The 20,262-nt window shown below is 40.9% G+C and overlaps 1 protein-coding gene across 4 annotated transcripts in view; it reads right to left on the bottom strand.

Moving 5' to 3' along the window:
- Positions 1 to 20,262, bottom strand: part of SGCD (sarcoglycan delta) — a 321,460-nt gene that overhangs the window by 174,368 nt on the left and 126,830 nt on the right. The window lies entirely within an intron of this gene.

Raw genomic sequence — 20,262 nt, 5'->3', positions numbered from 1 at the left:
GCCTGATATTTAGTACAGGGTGAGCAAAATGTTGTTTGTATTGATGGTACCTGGGATTTCTTGGCAATCTCCCACATAAAAGCCAGCTGGGGTCAACACTACTTAACCTACAAACTCAAATGAAATGGAACACGCTCAATCTATTCGATATACAGACCTTGTAATATCTGACATCACCCATGCTAAAAAGGGTGTCTAATTAAATTAAGACAGTGATTGTTATTACTTGTCTGAAGAATTAGCAATTTTTATTTTGGGAAAATGGCAACAAAAGGAGAAGAATGAGTGTTTGCCCCACATCGAGAGGACCCCTGAAGTTTACACTTCTGTGTTTCACAGCACTCAGCTGGGGGGTCCCCTGGAGCTCCTCCAGATCCAGGAGGGTGGGACCATGCACAGCTCACTCGTTGGTTTCCCACACCACACTACGATGGGGCAAGAATGGACAGCCATCCCATGGATGTGGCAACAGCTTACAACCCATCATGCAGTTCATCACACTCTACATCTATAATGAAAACACCTCTATTTGGACATGTTATTTAAATATCCTTTCTGGTCAATGGAGACAGAGAAGCCCTTTTAGGATATAAGTCATCTGATCCACTGAGATGTATATCTTAAAGTAGTAGTACTGGGCCTAAAGGAAGGATATGTTTCCATCCCTTTATTACAAAGGGGATCTCTGTTGAGTAGGTTAAAAGTTAAGATCCCCCATTTCATGAGGTATCTAAATTAATACAATTAATCCAATTTGGTGTCCAGGTTGGTCACATATATTAGAAACAATTCAAACTGCTAAATAGCCTCAGAACATGAAACAGTCTAGACATTGGTTTAGTTGTTCTACTCACTTGGCTCCCAGCTTTACAGTATTTGCTGGAGAAAAAAATACGTCCTGGTAAAATATGATTCAATACATACTCCTGTAGCCTCAGTGTCTGGTGAACCTCAGTGCTAACAGGGTAGGTCACAGTATACCCAAAATGTCACAGCAAATGATCTCATGAGAGAATTACATAGGTCACAGAAGAAAAGTGCCAAGAAAAGAATTTTATACCTGTCACTCCCTGTATAAAAACTTCAGACAGTCATACCACACACTCTGCTACAGAGCCAGGGAAGACAAGGAAATGAAAGGGAAAGGAGGGAAGAGAAAGCAAAGGGAGATTGTTAGTCTTCTATGAAATACAAGATGATTAAATACTGTCAGGCTTTAATCCCTGCTGACAAGCAGAGCTGCATGAGGGATATGGGTTGATTAATTATAAGGAAAAAAGGCTGTGACACAGGCATATGAGGCAGAAACACCAAAATAAGGGATTTGATATTTATTTATTTATTAATAGTTAAATAAAAGGCATTCACTAATGAAAGGACAGCCACTCATCTGGATCTAAAACTTTCAGCCTTACTTCTACTAAATCCTAATGCAGGCTCCCAGCACTTACTGGGGGAAAAAAAATAATAGCTCATGGTTGAATTTGCTTTTCATTATAGGATTAAATTTAGGTCTTGTATAAGCCTCTCTGGTCAATACACTGGGATTTATTACTAGTGGTGGTAAAGGACAACCCTGGAAAGGCTGGTTCAATGTAGTGGACCAACAGCCAAAGGGCCTGATGTAGGACATTCCTCAGAGGGAGCAGATGAAAGATTTCAGAGAGGTGCAAAGCAAGGTTTTGAGAAGACAAAGTGTTATGAGAGATGCAGTTCAGCCAGCAGAGAAAAAACATCTGCGACTGTTTCTTCTCTTCTTTCATGTGACTAGTCAATATTCAGAGCTTTTCTGGGTTATTTGCTGTACTAAGAGAATTTGATCACTGCTTTGTATTTTTTGGTGTAGGCCCCGTTCCTCCGCAAATATGAAGAACAGTGTACTTCTTTTTGTCCCCTAAAAATGGGGGGGGGGGAGGTGGAATTAATCAGAAACTTGTTGCTTTGCTCAGAATCCTAATCCATGTTCTCTGGACACAGCTCTGCCAAGAAAAGTCTCCTGTGGGGCTTTCTCACAGGGTTGTGCTCTGAGAGAGCTTGTCTCTGACCTTGTCAGAGATGTGATTCTTATTTCCCCCAAACCCCGACAAAACTCAATTTCTTGTTCTAACATCTACAATTGATCTGGCATTTGGAAAGCAGTTTCTGTTGTTTTAGCAGTTGCGAAAGACATGGAGATTTAATTCTGTGCTGCCTGGAAACTAGTCAGCCTAGGTCTAGTATGGCAGTGCTAAGGTGAGCTTTTGGCTTGTGATTTTGGAAAGACATGAGAGAATATCCAAAATAAAAAGAAGCAGCTTCATTCAATGGTACATTTCCGAGATAATCTAGCAATTGGGACAGCTCATTTGAAATAATTCATGTTAAAGCTGAAAAGATGTAGGAGACATTCCCACAGTCTGGGGTGAGGGAGACCTGACCTAGACTAGATCTGCTACCAGTCCATTGGCTCAGCACTGTTGTCCCAGGGATTTGAACAGATCCCAGCACTCCCTCTCCTCCTGTAACAGCAGGATCAGAGGACCACCCCCTCACATTCTTGGGCAGTGCTTTTATTAAGTGCCCTACTCTACTGAGGATTTACATTTATGTTTAGCTTATTTTTTTGGTTTTTGTTTTGTTTTGGCAAGATGCTTGCTTCAACCTAATTTAGCCAGCAGAGATGACCAGGGCACCAGGAGGTGAAGAGTTAAAGAAATCCAGGTTTTCCTTAATCACAGTTTCAGTTTTTCTCACTAAACCACCAGAACTTTTCAGATAACAATTCCAAGAGCAAGAAATAAGAGAAAGAAAACCAAAGAGAAAGAAGATATAAAGAGAAGGAAGAGAGAGGGGAAACCAGAGACAATCCTTTATAGCCCCATAATTTCATCCTGCAAAGTTTCAGTCTGCATGCACCACTGATTCAATTACTGTATACAGCTTTACCCTTCAGCAGAACAAGAATTAGAGAAAAACTCATTTTTAAAGTTTAGTGAGAGAATTTTTCACTGACAATGACCTGCTTCAATAGCAGCACACAATGTAGGATAGGAATTGTATTTGCCTTACTCCTCCAAAACAGGTATTTAAACCAGTTTGGGGCTGTGAGTGAAATACGTCTGGTGATCTTAATCTACTCCTCATAGAGACCAAACTCAACGAACAAACTCACTTGATTACCAGGTTCTGTACAAAATACTGAACCTGGCATTATGAAGCACATTCTCCTTGACAGAGGAGCTGATCCCTAGGGCATGTTTAGGTGTAGATAAAAAGTTAGGAATGACAGCTACAGGGCTGGCAGATCAGAAGGGGCAAGGTTTAATGCTTCTAGCCTCAGGAACTTCACTCATTGTCTCACACAGTCATGCTGGTGCTCTCTGAACTATTTCTCCCAGGACTTATTCATTGTTATTTGGGCAAACTGCATAAACTTAAAGGCAGGTGTTCTGGCCTATGTGGGGCACACTTAATGCTGGATGCCAGAGGAGACTGGGCACCAAAGCTGCAGCTCCTCAGTGTTTTCTGAAGTGTAATTTAAAGCATTTCCCTAAAGTTGCACTAACTTACTCAAGAACATAAGGCCAAAAGTACTTTTTTGATAAGAAATAGGTGGGGTTACTGTGTAAACATTGCTAAGTGTCTTGCCAGTATTTGTGAGACAAGATAGAAGCATATTCTAATACTTTTTTTTCCTCTCAAAACAGTGTATTTTTCCAACATGTATAACAACACCTGATGAAATAGTCTCCTTTACATCCAGGAAAAGTGTGCCTATGCCTTGCTAGAGAAGAGCACTCCAAGGGGAGCAGGAAAAGCATGTATGGTAAGTCAGAGGCTGCACAGCTTCATCGAGCATGGAGAAGGGCTGAGCTCACAGGACACCACTGATGCTGAAAAATAATGGCATTATTAAAACTATTTACATAATCAGCAACACTAAGACAAGCTACAGTCAAAGCATCAAAAGCACTACTAATTATACTATCCTAATTTTAGTGTTCTCAACACATGTTCTCCCAGGGAATTTTCTTGCTTATTTCTTTTAATCAGCTAAATTATAGCCTTCAAAAATACTCTGGTCAAATGACAACACATTCTTCAAGAAGACTACTATACAATTGGACTGGTGAAATATCAAGATAATTTCCGTGGAATAAACTCCCATTTCCCATCCTAATTGCTGATGGATTAGTTAGTGTCACTGGAATTACAATAATTTGCCCAAGTAGCAGGTTTTAAAATAAAGATGGAAATTGCATTCAGAATCTACTCTTCCACACATTATTTATACATACTATGTGCCTATTTACTCTCCATGCATGAGTGGCTATGTTGTCCCTTAAGATTCCAGATAACATGATAATCCTACAAGCATATACAGGCTTTCATCTTTTCTTACTTGCAAGCCTTGCCATGCACAGGATGATCACCCCGCCGATGCCCACCTGTCAGCTGCCTCCCTGCTGCATTCCCACTGCCAGCACCGCCTCCCTCTCCTCCTGCCCTGGCACCTGCACTGCACGTGCAGGGGGTTGCTAGTCCATGCCAGCAGTGGCTAATTCCCCTTCACCTTCAGAAAGAGATAATAAAACTTCCTTTCATCTGGTTGGTTGAAGACCTCGTGCCCTCTCATGCCAGCTGTGATGTCCAAGCAAACCTGTCTCTTGCACAGAGCTCATGGCTCCATGCTGATCTCCTGGCTGCAACTGATTCCCCCCAGGGTGATACCAAGTGTTGTTTCAGCCATTTTTGGGTATTTTCCTCCTTTCCTCTTTGGCTGTTTCAGTCTCAGCATGGCTTCCCAAAGACTATGAGCTTTTTTCTTTTTTAGTAATTTATTTGCACAAAAAACCAAAACCAGTTGATACTACGATCAACAAAGCCTTCTGGAACAGGCAAGGCATCACTAACTTGTCATCGCTGTGTTGGTTTTAGCTGGCTGATTGCTTTTTCAGCATCAAAAACAACTGTAAAGCATTTGGAGGACAGAGGAGGACCTGTTTTCAAACTAAAACAATCTCTCAAAATCTTTCCCATCTGTAATCTCCCTCTGCACTCAGGAAAGACAGCTATGCTAAGGTCATGCCCAGCAGGTTCCAGAAACCAGGTGAGTATACATCCTGGCAAGAAAGAATCCTCGGTCTCTCTGTCCATCCCTTCATCTCCACCAGCCCTGGACTATAAGCCCTAAGTCCTGCAACAACACTAACCCCAACCCTGCCCTGAACTCACTCCCAACAGCCATACCTCCTAGATGCTAATCAGCAAGACTGTCCAGAAAGCATGTGACTGAATAAATAGCCTTTTGAAGCTTTTCCAAAGTTCTGATGTGTTGTTTCTCTTTCACACCCATTTTGGCCATTGCAAAAATTTATTTTTTAACCTTCACAGGAGTGTAGAATGATAATTGCAACCTAAAATTGAGCCATTTTCCCTCCTGAGCCACTATAAAAAGCTCAAGTGTTATGCTCCTGCTTAGCCCAGCATGGTTCATTGTGTCTTAAAATCATGTTGGTGCCATGGCTGGGGCTACACAGGAGCTCACATGGCCACCACACTGGAAACAGGTGGGTCTGCATGTGTAGCACATATATCTGCTTGGGAGATTAACAGTAAAGCCACAAAGAGAAATCAGCTGCTAAACTCCTACCAAAAGCTGCAGGAAACTGGGTGATTACTGTTTTGAAAATCCTGCTTATCAATCAGAAACTATTCTAAGGAACAATATAGGTTAGAAATATCTCCAATTAAAGGGAAAACTATATTCAGTTATTTGGGAAGAGAGTTCATACTTGTTAGAAGCTTAGAAAATGAGCTATTTTCACTATTCTTACATTACTTTTCCCTTTTTCGGGGAAAATGGGCCTATTTTGAACAGTGGAAATGCACTGTTCCAGGATAAAGCACCCAGTGCACACAATCTGAAAAGGACAGCATTAGCACTCCCTTTTCACAAGGGGCACAAGAGGAGGCAACACCTTTGCTGCAGTGAAAGAGAGGATTACACCCTGGGAACACAGAGCCCCTATTCCAGCTGCAACTATTAAATAATAATCTTATATATATAGGCAACAAGTACAAAATACTGGCAAGAGCCCTAGACTGGAACTGTCTGAGTGTGACTGATAACCCAAGTAATCTCTTATCTTGTGATATAGAAGGAAGAGGGGCCCATTCAGCAAAATAATCCCACAAGTTTGGTAAACATACCAGAAACTGCTCAATTATAATTTTGCCTCTTTCCAGTCAAGGAAAAATAAATAAATAAATAAATAAGAAGGAAACTTTTTGGAATTTGTGCATGTGATGTCAGTTCATTTTTTTTCAAGGGGGCAATATGACAGCTGTGTATGAAATAATCAAGAAACCCAGGGGCAATTAGGTTTTAATGCTGTGATAGTGGGGAACTGTATCAGTTGTTACAATCACAAGTTTCTCAGTAAAATTTTCTGTAATATGGCCATGGGATATCATAGTTTCTTTGCAGAATATTTTTTTTATTATTATTACTTTTTGATGAAACCATGCAAGGAATTACTTGCAGGTGCCAATCACAGCTGCAGCACCCTGTTTCACTTGAAGTAAACATTATGACAGTCATAATCTACATGAGGTAGTGGAAAGGAAGTTTTGCAGAAATTGCTGCCTTATACTAGCTGAAGAACAAGCATAAGAGCAGGCAGTGCTACAGAGGGCACTTTGGTTTCTCTGGTACATCTAGCATCTTCTCCTGATGCAAAGATTGTAGCTCAGGCTGCTGCAACATCAAGTGGACTTCATTACACCATAGAAATCTCATCTGCAAGTTTCTACCTGAGCCTAAACACCCATCTAATAATAGATCATTAAAAAAACCCAAAAACTCCCACTCTGCCACAATCTCCCTGACATATTTTGTGCTATTTGAATACTTGATCATTTCTCATAGTGGCCCTGCAGAAAAAGAAAATGGGAGGAGACATGAGCTGTGGTCAGGAGGATTATACCTAAGTGATATGCTGAGGGAGAGGGAGGAGAGAACATCCCATCCCTTCCCCACCCTGACACCCTTTCCACCCCAAGCTCTTCCAATTGTGTGAGTTCAAAATCAATCAAAATTCCAAGTCTACGCTGTGGAATATAAAGCAGAGCGGTATCAGCTTCAGTCAAAAGGTGTAAAGCACCCAGCAAAGGACCCAATGCATGGCTTCCCAGACAGCATGTCTCACCTGGGATCCTAACGGGCCATGATGCTCAACCAACCATCTGACTCCCAGATCCAGAACCCTGGCCAGCTCCGACAGCTTCCAGCTTGTAGGCACCCACAGCGGCACCAAACGCAAGTTCCAGCCAGTACTGTTTTACATTCCATTTGCACAGGTGTAAATTGACTACTCAAGACAAAGGCGAATCAGCTTTCTTTAGCAGCCAAAGGTGAAGTGATGCTCTGTTTTCAACCGTAAAACCTCCTTTTCTCAAAGCTTCCTACGTTGTACGAGCCTGCTGCCCTTTGCCTTCCCTTGGTATGAAGGAAAACACAGATTCCCACCTCACAACCTGCACTGTTGCAACACGGAAAGCACCCGATTTCTAGCAAGAGAGGAGAGCAAAATAATGAATTAATGACAAAAAAGCTACCTGTTCTCAATCTTTTCTCTCCCAGTTCTATGCTCAGACTTCATGCCCAACATAGTTTGGTTTTATAGGCAAGTCACTCTGTCATTCTTCTCACATGTACATCAGGCGCTGCTGGAAAATGTGGCCATTATCCATCAAGTCCTTTGCTTTAGTCAGCTCCCAGCAGAAGAGTAACAGATGCACTTGTGTTCTCACATCATTGTCCAAAATGTCAGGGAAAAAAGCCCTGAGCATTAACAACTCCCTAAGGAAATCAGTTCTTAAAATAATAGAACCGGGTGGAGGGGTGGGGGGAAGTGAAAGGGACAGAAAGATGCAGAGAATCCCCATCTATCAGGGATGAGGTCTGCAGAAAAGTGCCCTGACTAGCTGCATGCCATGCAAGACAAGAGTACCCACACCATGGTTTTATTTCCACTAAAGTTTACACTGTGTCTGGATAAAGCAACATGTGCACATGTTGGTTTTAATTTTCAGGGTCCAGACTTAGAAGTAGTCTTCTCTTTGGACATCGTACATCAAGAGAGACGTATCAGTTTGAAGTGTGAGCGTAATCTCTTCCCAGGGTACTTGCATTAAGATTCAAACAGCACAGTGTGGTGATAGTTTCAGGCAGCACAAATCTTCATAGACAGTAAAGGAAAACTGGGAAAACAACAGACAAGAAAAAGATGAAATCAAAGATGACAAGAAGCAGTAGTCAAAGTCAGGAGAAAGAGGAGGTCAGGCACACACACTAATCAAGGTGGCAGGGTGGTATTTTCTTGGTGCAGTCAACCTCTATGATCTGATTTTAAAGGATTTGCTAAAGTTAAGGAAGAACTAAGCAAAGCTTCAAACCTTTTAAAGCTGGGTAAAAATGCAGACATGGATAAACATATTTCTTTGAAGGGACACAAGGACGAAAAGCAAAGGGGAATGGGAGGGAAAGAATAGCCTGTTCAGAACAGCCTGAAGGTGAATTTTGGTGACCTCTACTCACTAATTCTTAAATAAACCCTGACATAGGACTACAAACCCTGCAAAGGAGCTGTTGCCAGCCCTGGCAGACTTATAATATTGGCGCATATTTTTACAGTTGCAGCTACAAGTACACAACATCAAAACCTCAAATGAGAAAGATAAGGTGCAATTAATTTGATAGCACTTCGTTCACCATGGTTTTGCCAAGTGCACCTTTCACACAATCCCTCCTTGAAGCACAGTGCATACGTGAAAGAAAAGCACTCATAAAAAAATAGGAGATGAAGGCCAAGTTAGACTAGACTGCGGGAGTTTGGCTCAGAGATGCGTAACATCATCAGTTCAGTCACCTACATCAGATACATTCTTTGCTTCTCCAAACTCAAATGTGTGCAGCCTCACCCATGTAAACTCTGAAAAGGGACCTCTCAAGTCCTCTCCCAGTAGTTTTCTCCTTTGAACAGGGCAGGCACAGCCACACACTCAGCACTGCAACCTCCCTCCAGTTCCTTAATTGGGCTTGTGTATTACTGATAAGTAATTGATACACAGGAAATGAATGTGAAGCCACTGCAGAGTGGGCTTCTGCATACAGATATGGGCAGCTGAATACCAATCAGCAGCAAATGCTACAGCCATGCCATTCCTATGGCATTTCCAGTATGGACATGCTAAAATATCTCAACATAAAGCATTTCACTTTGTACAAATGAGGTTGGCATGACTGCTAGATGTTTTTTCAGAGAGGGAAGTGCAGAAGGCTTAGGGGGTCAGATAAAAAAAAAGTTAACGTGCTATGCAGACAGTACTCTGGATAAATATCTAGAGAAGAGAGAGACTTGAAGGGGCAACACAGTATGAAATCAAGATAAAGAGGGAAGGCACACAAAGGCAAGCATACAGCTCTCCACACATTCAGCCTTTAGGGACAATCTTCCTATTTTTAATTCCCTGGGAGCCAAAAAAAAGGTCCCAAAATTAATCTTTGTGCACAGCCTAAATTTGTACTTAATGCCAACTTTGTGTCTGCATCAAATTCCTCCAGTGTTAGATGCAGCACCGTGAATAGGCTCATTTTCGTTATTTTATCGAATTGTGTTAACTTTCTCTCTGCAGCATTCCCTGAGGCTGGCAACACCAAGACGTGCAGGAAATGTAAATCACTCCCCTTTTGATACGATAACCGTAGCAGTGAATCGCATCCCAGAAACCAGCTCAGGATTATAGCCGAGAACCCACTGAAAGGCACTTAAGCTGTGGCCCTGTGCCAGGAGGGGAAACTTCAGCTGGCAGGTCAGTGCAGAGTGGGCTCAGGTCTTGGGAAAGAAGAAGAATTCATAACATCCAGCAATCTGTGGCTGCACACACCCTAAAACCAACAGCCTCTGAGTCAAGATATAATAAAAAGAAGCCAACAGGTGTTAAAAACAAATGAGTATTTATGTATGCAAATATATGGAAGAGCTATATTAAATAAGCACCAAGGAAAGCAACAGCCAACAGGCTGTAGGATAAAATCTATTTGCCAGACAAATAAAGATATATATAAAGAATTGCATTTAAAAAAGTAGTTCCTGCATTGAACTATTTGTGGTAGAGAACATTACAATAATAATTTTACTCGTGTATCTATTATTTAAATAATTTTTCAAAGATTCAGTGGATGTTGGAATGCAAATAAGGATAATCAGAACATGAAAATAATTGTTTTCCCAAAATCTTATTTTCATGTATAAATGCCAGTGCTAACAGCTACTAGCATTAATCCTGGGCCAGAACTCCACTGAATTTAGTACTGCACAAACACAAAACCAAAAAGCTGTTTGAACCCTAAGGAATTTGCAGCTCTAACAGAAAAGAGGCAGCAGATGGATATAGACAGAAATAATCAAGAAGTTGTAGTTAACAAGGCAGGAGTTAGTCTCCGCAAACCAAATCCCTGATTACCGTGAGCCTCATACAGGCACCACAACAAAGAGGAGTTTTGATCATTGATGCCCCCCCCACACGGAGCTCTGCACATCCTCCATCTCTGCCGCTGTGCTCCAGCTGTCGCCTCCGCGCTCCCTGGCAATCCTGCCTCATTCGCTCACTGCACTTCAACATGAAAGCTCTTTGGGCCAAGGATTGCTATGTATGGCCTTGGTCTCCAGCACCGAGCATAGTAGGGCTCAAACTGGTCATAGCGACAGATAAAACCACTTATTAACAAAATGGTTCATTAATAATGTTTATTTATAGCTACCCTACCAAGCACAAGTACGCATGCACACAAGCCTAAAGTGGAAATTAACACACAAACCCCATGTAACACAACTGAGGCATCATCCATATTTGAGTAATAGTGCCTTCTGATGACTTTTATTCAGTCCAGACACCTCTTGCCCTAAATCTGCATCATGCAGAGGAGAGGAAGAGTGGCTTGGCACACCATTGTCTCGTGAAACTGAGACACACCATCACTAAAGGCATGTACTGTGCCCCTCCGGAAGCACCACACTGCAGACCTCAGCAATAAAATCCAGCCTGACTGGTAGCTGGACAGTTATGACAAACAAGCACCACAAAAACATTTAAAATATCCTAAAACAGTTTTTCATATCTGAGATAAGGTCTGAAGGATACAACATTCCTGCTGGAAGGATTTATTTCAGCCTGTTTACCTCAATGACCTACTTACTACTACACCTTTCAAACTAAGTTTAAGCAATAAAGTGTTTAATTTGTATAATGAAACCTGCCTTGTGACACAAGACCATTCCACATAGCTTTCAGGTTCTTAAATTAAATGCTTAAAAGTCATGAGATGGGAAAAGACAAGACTGCTGTGCAGCAACAAAGCATCCTTTCCTCATGGCCAGCTAGACCTGCACTGTGGAGGAGAGCTGCCCTCCCAGCCTTCACTGCCACACTATCATCAAAGGGCTAAATAACATGCTTAGCAGAAAATGGTCAAAGGGTTACTTTTGCAGCACACCTCAGTGCAGTGTGGACAGACAGGTGGGACAGGCAGCTTGGAGAAATCACAGCACTGAGCTCCCCTCTGAAGCTACTCCCAGTGGCAGTGGAGATCCAGCCAGCTAAGGAGTTGGGTGCTGTGAAAATATGTCTTCCTTTCAAAAGACAAGCTAAACAATTTTTAATATACTAGCATTTTCAGTAAAGTCTATATGGAATAAATCTTCAAAACAACTTCATCTGAATAACACAAAAATAAAAATAAAAAAATCTGTCGTTGAGCATTTTATATCTTTGTGCCAAGGACATCATGAACATGTACCTTTACAGCTAGGATTCAGTTCTCAACCAACATATTTGGATTTTTTATTATTATTATATTATAGGGTTTTTTTCAATGGTACATTCTTTTTTTCTCCTTGGACATCTCCCAAAAAAACAAAAGCAACTGACAGAAAATACTGCTCAAAGTTCATGGAGACTTAACTCTGCAACGTTAGGCATGTTCCATATCTAATTATTGCATTACTTTTTCAGTAAGATACAGTGAACTGCGAGGTAAGGCAGCTTCTACATAATGGCATGCTCAATAAAGTGTGAGCTGCAACTTCCATGCTCAAACATGCAATGCGACAGATTTTCCAATGCAATTCAAACCTCAAAAGTGAAAAAGAAATAGCATGTAAATGGGCCTCACTTGCTCTTAAATCACTGTTAGCCAATCTGAATCTCTTTTAAGTCGGGTAATTCCAAATCAGGCCTATTTAACTTGCAAAGGTAGGTCAGGTTTTATTGATCACCTCTAATGTTTATAAATGCACTCCTTAAAAAAAGAGCAGTGAGACACACAGCTCAGTTGCCAAAGGCTGACTGGAAAAATACGTGATAATATTTACAGCCTTCAAGCTATGCTGTTGTCAGTGTAATTTCTATACACAGTAGAATTCAGATGACAGGTTTGCCAGTTCAAATTGGAAAGGGGAAAAAAGAGCCCTACCAGGGCAGAGGTGGATTAGTATTTGTATTTTCTAAAAGCACAACTATTAACTTCCAGAATACATTCACAGCAGCACAAGTCCATTTACTTCTCAGTTATCATTCCTCAACCTTTTTTCAATGCAGTATTTTGTGCCTGAATTTCCTACTCAGAGTCCATGCTATGCACTGAATTTTGAACTACTAACAACTTGTGGCATTATTCCAGTTGCTATAGAAATAAGGCAGGCTTATTGCTCTTTATATTATGGCATCACCTAGAGGTGCTTTTAATTAATCAGAGTTCCTTCTTCCACACCTTTCAGAGAAGGCCCAGAGAAGAAGCACGTTTATAATACTAATGAGGTTTTTTTAACACACAAGTGCTGACTTTTTGAAGAACCTAGACTTTAAAGGAATAAGATGACAAATAAAGAAAATAAATATGTGATCTGACTAAAGGCCAGTGATCCACTTCATAGCAGAGAAGCAAGGAATGTCAAATAAAAAGAAGTGCAGCACTTTCTACCAATGTACAAGCACAGAGTGAACACTCTGCAAGATCTAGATACAGTCTTAGTTGATACAGCTTTTTGCTTCCCTTCCCTAGCTGTATGTAAAGGATTTCACTTATGAACCACCTTCTCAGAGAAATTAAAATTATTTTTCCATGTAAAACTAAACATGATTTTCACTTTGTTATTTTTCATGTCCTGCTAAAATGAAACCACAATGGGTTTTCAATAGCTATCTGATCTATCACTTCCATTCTAACTATTAAATACTCACTTTTGTGGCCTGACAGAGATTCTAGATACAATATTTACAGACACATAAAGACATAAACAAAACACTGAGGTTAACATACTAGAACAGTGACAGGATTTCTGAGTTTTATTCTACTGCAGAATTCTTATGCAACTTAGACAAGTTCCTTAATCATCCCTTACACCCAGCCTTCCTCCTCCATCTAATGAACAGGTGAGCTGCATGAATGGATCACTGCCTAGAGTGTGCTCTGGAGTGATGCTGTCAAATAGTTAGAAAAGCCTGTAATAAATAGTATAAATCCACATCATCAACTTCAGGCAATTATCAAAAGTTTATTAGCCTCCAAAGTGAATGCTAACAAACCTGCTTCTTTTAGCAGATAAAGTCAAATTACCTTGATTGGAGTTGGTAAGTGTTTAAAGATTAACAGCTATGGCCTCATTTGCTTTTAGTTATTTTTGATGAAATGTCAGCTCAAAAAACTGAAACATGCTTCCTAGTTATTTCAGCAATGTGAAACTTGGGCAGTTATTTTCCAGGAAACATTGCCTGCCTGACAGGTTCTAAATGAATAAAAGTGATATTATTACAATTATCATTAGAAGAAGATGTCCCTCATCAAAATGTGTCTGGATTTTAATTGACAAGGTCTGGGTTAATGCTGTGAAAATGCCAATGAAAGCAAAGCCTGTGGCTCAAATTAATTGTCAGCACTGAGCAACCTCAACCTCTAACCCACCACAGATTTATCACTCTGTGCACACTGTATTCATGACAAGAAATGTTTGAATTAATCATTAACAACTAGAAATTCCTCCCAGACAAAGTGAGCAGAGTGCAGGGTTGCCCACCCCCCTTTGCGGTGCTCACGAGCCAAGCAAAGGTGCCTACAAGCCGCCCTAATGAGACAGACTTGTTTTGCAGTTGTTCCACAGCCTTTTCTCTCAAGAGCATTGCAGGGCAAATTTCAGTGGTCCTAAAAGGAGAAAAGACACATTAGTCTAAGCAAACTTCAGTGCAAGTATGGGAACTGAGCACCCACCACTTGGGCCACTGTGGTATGGAGACCAAGAGGCAGTCAAAACCCCAGTAAGAAGCCAGCAAAGGCTGGGATGTGAGCACAGGCCTAGCATGGCAGTCCTCCATGTTTTGCTGGCTCCTCTGCTGCAGCACCACTGTTCAGAAAAGGACTTACAACCTCCTTACTTCATTCAGAAATTCAGTAATGCTTTGGAAGGTCCCCTCAGCTGCAGTGGCAGTTGGCACCACTTCTCCCACCCAGTTTCACAAATAAAACACAAAGGGGTCTGTAAAAAACTTCCTGAATTCTATGTTATTTATATCTTCTGTACCCTGGCATTCTGGCACAGATCCTCCAGAATATCAGTGCTCAGAAGGAGAGCCTCCAGTACATGACAGAGACACAAGGTCTGCCAAGGTAAGGGCATTTTCCTAAGCCTCACATTGCTTTTTAGTCTTTACTCTGAATGCTTTGGCTCTACCAGCTTCTCCATCTGTGTGGGTTATGGCACCATCACAACACAGCTTTGTGTACAACAACTGATTGGTCCCCCAGCCCAAGTCTTTATATGACATCTGATGCAAAACTAAACAGTTCCTTCTCAGACAACATTAAGACTGGAAAGCACAACAGCATTGGGAAGAAAAGAAGAGGAGCGTCTCTAAAAAGATCAGGGGCCAGCTCCTGAGGTGGGGGAAAAGGCATGTGGCCACTACTGCCAAAAGGCATCAAGCTTATCTGGTGAGGTAAAAATGAAGCTACCTCAACCCCAGTAAAGAGAAAAAAAAAATAAATGTAAAAAATCTCTCTGTTATCAACGGTGTAGTCAGGAGAAAAAAACAGACAGCATTTGCTGAGGCGAAGGAGTAAGATGCTACTTTGCTTAGAGGGTGCCAGTGCCAGCAGGTTCTGCTTGCCTCTTCCTGGTCACTGGGAAGCAGAGACTGCCCCAGGCATTAGCCCATCAATAGAAATGCTGCTCTCCCAGACACAAAAGGCAGCTGTTTCTCCTCCCATTCACCTCCAGATACCCTGCCTTTCTAGTTTTTTTGCCGTTTTTCTCTAGAAGCCACAAGTTGGAAAGCTCCCATTAAACGATGCCAATGAGAACTCTCCATTCATAGCTAACGTTTGGCTTCACACATTCTTTCATATTTCCAAATGTTTTCAGTATGTTTCAGCTTCCCTTCATTAAACATATCCAATAATTATTTGCAGCACATCTAAAGAACTTATGTAACAGGTTTGTGCTTCCAAATACAAGCTCCTGGCTGCAAAAACTCAGCATGACAGCACTAGAAAGAGGTTTGTGTCTATCAGTAGGTAAAGCTCAGGAAGAGAAAACTGGAAGCCTCAATATCATGATTTGACTCTGACTTCCATGAGGCAGCAATTTGGCCCTTCACAAAATCCCTGGTATTTCTTAGAGCACCACCACTCAGTTAACCATCAAATTAATCAGGAGCTGTGAACATTTTTCATTATAAAAATGTGGAAAGTGAAGACTTCTGGCACCTTAACTGAAAACCTGAACCACCTTTAAGATTTTTCTGGTGTAATGTGACACCTTTAATATAGCGAAGTATCTCTGTGACATTTCACACCAGTTCCTGTTGAGGCTTTGCCAGACTGTTTCCACTGCACACTTCAACATCCTTTAGACTAAGCAAAGGCTTAATTGAGGAAAGTTACAACAAATGCTCATTTCTTTAGTTAAGCCCCAAATCATCACTTACAAAATTGTTAGGGCTTTCCAAAATCCTAACACTTTCAGGCTTTTTCATGTATTCTACGGAACTATCTAAGGGTATCTTTGGCACTTAGATTGTGCTGTTCTGGTTCTGCAATGCTCAACTCAAGCTAGGAGGACCCAGCATGCAATTATGAGACCAGAACAGCTCCTGAAGTACACGCAGTGCCAGGCTTCCAGCAATTATTTCCGTGATCCTTAAGACAGAGGTTGTGCAGGGACAGAATTGCTCCTTTAGGTAATTACATTTCCAGGGTTACATGGTGCTTGTCAAACTCTCCCCCCTCTACCTTGCAGGCCAGTTTTTGTGGATCATTATGAAATAAATGTCATCCTGAAGGATGAAAATATAACAAGCTGTAGCTCATCTGAACATGAACATAATCAAGTCACAACTGTAAAGAAACACAAAACTTTGCTCCCTGAGAGCATATGGGACATGGATGAGTTCCATCACATACACAGGCCTTTATCAACTAGGACACACAACTAAGCTACCATTTGTTCAAGGAAAGGTAAAAATTACTATGTGGGTGGTGTCACAGTTGCAGACAGAGCAGTAGAGGCTCTAGACCATCCTGAGTGATCAGTCCCAACAGTGACATTCTCTACTAAGCTTTGTTCTGACAACATTCCCACTACTGGAGAAAGGAAATGAAGTATTCTCCTCCTTTTTTTTCTGTGATGCTGGATGTAAAGTTTGGAAAGCACAACTGCCTTAACCATGTGGTAGGAGGATGGTAGTTTGTAATTAATTTTTTACATCAACTGTTGACCACCCACCTCTTCCTCTCTGCTAGGCTGCAAACTGTCAGTGGATACTTACCCAAAGAGCAGACATGCCACAGAAAAAACCCCCGTTATTATTAATAGCTAATACTTCATATTGTGTGCTAGCCAAAAATAAGAGATAAGCAAGCCTGGGAGCAGTGAGAGCAGTGCCAGTGCAAAGGCAGCCCTGCCTGAAGCTGCTTATCATCTAAGAAATGCAAAAATGAAGGAGATAGAAAAGCAGGATGCTGAGAATGAGTCAGACAGAAGGCTGCAAGCAGATACAGAAAGGTGTTCTCAGAAGAAGGCTTTGAGCCAGGTACTTTCAAAACTTCTGCAGCCCAAAGAGACACATGCCTTTCTCCACACCAACTGGTCTCTGCCCAAGACATGGCTCACAGGCTGCCAAGCAGCAGCTCTGCAGAGGACAAAGGGCTCCAAACTGCTTCATATTCTGAAAGAAAGCAGCTGTACTCCATTCAGACCTTGGTTAGCATTTTCCAAACCTCAGTATCCAAATTTCTCACAGATTAGAGCGCAAAGTAATTACAGCGAGGTCACTGGTCCTCACACGAGAAAGCTCTCCAGAAGAAATAAACCACCAGTTCATGATCTCTGAAGTAACACTACAAACATCAGAGACCAGAAGGCAGAGCCACAGGCTGACAGCCCAGGAGCAAGCCCATTTGTATAACTTTGGGCAGACTCATTAACTTCTCAGTACTTCAAGAATACAGGCAAAGGACTATTATATTACTGCTCTGTGACTGATATCTTAAGAATCTCATGTTAGTTTTGGAGTTTCTGTTTGGTTTGGGTTTTTTGGTTTTATTTTTGTTTTGGTATTGGGTTTTTTTGTTTGTTTTGTTGGTTTTTTTTTTCTTTTTTCCCCAGGAATTCAACTCAGTTCTGCTGCTGCTATCAGCTTTTTAATTCATTGTACACCAAGATATTTGTTATCAGAAACTGTGCTATGTGTCAGGTTGATGGATTCAATAAAAGCCCTGTCAAGAGAATTTGAGTGAGTATGGTTGCAGAAGTGGTGTCATCAAGGAAATTGATATATTAACAGTCAGTCTGCTGATCTTGCAACATAATAGCCGTTTTATTTCCTCACCCTGGAAAAACAGTTCAAAGAAACACTAGAAAATATTTGCATAAATATTACTTATACAAACAAGCTCAGCACACTCACTGATTGAAAACTTAAGTATAAAGTGATCCCGTGTGCTGCCCTGTTTTCCTGTTTGTTGTGCAAAATTCAGTCAAAAAGAACAAAGAGTTTATTCAATGTAAAGTTTTGAATTTAACTTTGGGAATTCAGTCAACCTGTGGTGCCTCAACAGAAGTTTCCCTTCAGTAATGGAGGAGGACAATTTTACTGAGACATTTTCACCTGCAGCCAGTAGACCTGCATCCCTCATCAAGCCCTTGGAGAGTTGGATCAAGCTCTTATTTGGACATCCAAACCCACAGGCACATAAAATCAGTGTTTGATTCTGATTTCATAAATTAAATCACATATAAAGCAGGACAGATTTGAAGAGAGAACTTTTTATCAGATCATATAATATAGGGAGTGAGGGAAGGACACCTGCCAACTGCTCTGCTATCAGTCAATCAAGGTGTGAATATGTCAGCTCTCTGCTTCACTTGCATCAGACCATCAGAGCTGTAACCCTATTTCTGCACTGTCCTGGAAAGAAAGGAGATTTTGGCAGCTTGAACAGATTCACAGAACTTTTGGGAATGGTAAAAAAATGTTGAGATTCAACTTTTTTAAAAGACAAACAACATTACAGCCTAAACAAAACAAAAGGAAAGGTTCCAAAGCAATTCATCTGAAAAAGGTGAATTGCATTGAGGATTTATGTCCATGTAATGAAGACAATTAATTGCTACCAGATCCATAAAACACATTAAAAGAACAGGTTTTTTTACAATTCTATTTGCAAGATAAAATTTATTAACTATGTTTAATGGCTACTTAAAATTTTTCTCTTGCATATTTATTAAATTAAATGTGCTTTTTCAGCAGAGAGAGCATTTTACTAACCAGATTCTACTAATCTAATAAATGAGCAATTTAAGAAAAATTTATTACTCTGCATGTTATCTACAGGTCTGTTTAAAATAATCCCTTACACAAGATTGCCATCACCACATTTGTGCAAATGCTGCTAAAAGGAAATCTGCTTGTCTCGCAAGAGCAAACAATATTCTGCTCCAAAGAGGAACGAGTTCAGATAACAATATTTGGATTTAAGTTGCCATTTCCAGCAGAGATATGGAGCAAATGTGGATGTCATTTGGTGTTACTGTCATCACTTAACTAAAAACCTTTTTACTTGGGAAAGCCAGACACATGGAGGAAACTGGCTTAGATTGGAGCAGTGATCCAGCTGATCACACATCAAACTTTTCCATATCCAAATCTCATGCTTTGCCCTACAGACTCAGCTGCTCAGCCATAACAGAAGCATCAGCATTGTTTAACAACCTCCTTTTCTAGAAACCAGGTGCTCCTGGAGCAGACAAACACAGCAAGTGCAGCCACAGTGTTAATGATGGGCACCTTTCCTCTTTGATACCAGTGTTGTTTTCTTGAAATGCCTGTACAAATTAACAGTATATGCTGTGGTCAGAACAGACCTTTCTTGACTTGCAATATTTAAAAGTTAAGCACCTAACTTAGCTTTTTCGAACAATCTTTTCTGCAGTTGCTGGAGACAGGCAGGCTCTGGACCAGCAGAGCCCTGCTGAAGCCTGAGAGTTTGAGTCTACAGTTTCCAGAGATAACACTCTGCAACCATATCAAAAGCAGAATAATCAATACACACTCACCTAAATGCCTCTTGTTTTCTTAGAGACCTTGTTAAAAGTCTTGACTTCTTTTTATATATATATATTTTTTTTCTCCCCTTCACTAACACCAAGTACAGGTATTATATTGCTGCTGTAGTTTTATCAACAAGACTATACTGCAGGTTCAGTCATATAAGAGAAGTCAATAGGCATGTGTTAAATGAAAAAGGATACCATCATCTGATACCATTCTATTGGGATCTGGGAAATAATACTTGAAATTTTGGGAGTTTTTTTATCAGCAAACTTGGCCATCACAGAAAAAACTTGGCCTAGATAAAAGAAGCCACAGCATCAGAGGCTGTATTACCCTAAATGCTTCTACAGCACATGCTTTGTCCGCAACATATTCCCTCAAGTCCTGGCACTCAATTTCTTGTTAAAATAGATGTTGCTCATCACCTTGCTACAGTCACAGCACAAGCAAGACAATATTTGTGGGGATATCAGAACCTCTGTGCTACACAACAAAGCAGGGACACACTTGCAAGAAACTGGTATTATTTCCATCCCTGCCAAACAACAAGAATATACGAAGCACGAAGGAAGGCACAGGGCTGTATTACAAATTGGTTCTTTTTTTTCCCAT

This window comes from Apus apus, chromosome 13, assembly GCF_020740795.1.
Source record: "Apus apus isolate bApuApu2 chromosome 13, bApuApu2.pri.cur, whole genome shotgun sequence".
NCBI classification, from domain to species: domain Eukaryota; kingdom Metazoa; phylum Chordata; class Aves; order Apodiformes; family Apodidae; genus Apus; species Apus apus.
This window is presented reverse-complemented; position numbering and strand designations above follow the sequence as displayed.